Below are 1402 nucleotides of genomic sequence, written 5' to 3'. Positions count from 1 at the left end.
CTGGTGGCGAAAAAAAGAAAGAGGGAGAGAATACCACATTGAACACATTGTCACTTTAATTCACTCCGTATCGGAGCAACTGGCTCTAATAAAATGTGGTATTTCCTTCAGAGGATATGGTAAACATATATTGATTTGAGTAAAGGGCCATTGTGGCAGGTAATATAATGAATGGCCCTAAAGAGAATAAGAGTCTTTTTCATTCTGCATAGTCACTAAAGGTAATTATTTTCATGATTGAAGGCGCTGCAGTTAACTCTCTTCATAATTAAGTTGAGACGGGTATTCTTTACTATCCTTATTTTGTGTCAGTGCTTAGCACACAATATACAACAAATGATTAATTGCCTTCATTTTAAAAGAAAAAAGTGAATGGTCCACTTTAAAATAAACTATCAGAATTGTGGGACATAGTACCTCTTTCTGTATTCTCACTTCTGAATTCTAAAGTACTCAGAAAGGACCTTTATTTTCTTGCCTGATGCTAAGTCATTTAATCTCAACCAACGGACAAGGGTACCAGTGGGCTCTATTCCTGCCCAGAACTAGAAAACCGGGGGTCCACCATTTATAAGAAGAGCTACTCCCACTTAATCTCTTCAGTACTTCAGCTTTCCCATCTGTAAAATGGTGATAATAACGCCTATCTTCCTCATACGGTTATAGGAGGATGACATAGCAAAAGAGCTTTGTACACTATAAATCATCGTGGGTGTGTAGTTTGCCATTATAGATGCCGCCCAAAAATGTGAAACAGAATACTATTTTCCTGACCAATTCTATGTTTTAAAAAATACATATTCTTAGAAGTGGTTTGAGCTCTCCTCAGTATGACATCCTTCCCAAAGACTTCTATGGCTACTGCGTACTTTGGGGTTCTTTTGACTAGAACCTCGCCATTTCCATTAAACAAACAAATGAATGAACAAGAACATAAAATTTTACTTCTTGCAGAATTCTACTTTTAATTTCTCATATTACATGTGCTTTTTGTTTGTTTCACTTTTTAAATCTAAGAAGTCACAAACCATTTACTTTTCTACCACACATTTTAATATCAAGTTCCTCTGAATTATAAAATACTCAGGCAGAAAAAGTATAGAGGAAAATTGTTCCAGGTACCCTCTTTGCACGTAGTTTAAATTGTTGAACACAGACTGAAAGAAAGTTTGCTGATCTTTGAATCTGTAAACTGATAATAAAAAGCAGGAAACATAAAAGAGCCAATTACTTCAGTTGGAATTAATACAATTGGATCTTCCCCTAGAACGGTTTAATCAAAGCCAGTAACACTGGGGACAACTTACAACAGTACAGTTGATTTTTATACACTATTCTTAATATTATAAAACACTTGCAACTGGATCGACTTTTTCCCCTCATATAAATACCACCACATATA

The 1402-nt window shown here is 35.2% G+C and overlaps 1 protein-coding gene across 7 annotated transcripts in view; it reads right to left on the bottom strand.

Moving 5' to 3' along the window:
- DIO2 (iodothyronine deiodinase 2) overlaps positions 1 to 1402 on the bottom strand; it is a 141612-nt gene that overhangs the window by 63476 nt on the left and 76734 nt on the right. The window lies entirely within an intron of this gene.

The sequence above is a fragment of the Balaenoptera physalus genome (genome assembly GCF_965194825.1).
Source record: "Balaenoptera physalus genome assembly, chromosome: 2".
Taxonomy (NCBI): Eukaryota; Metazoa; Chordata; class Mammalia; order Artiodactyla; family Balaenopteridae; genus Balaenoptera; species Balaenoptera physalus.
This window is presented reverse-complemented; position numbering and strand designations above follow the sequence as displayed.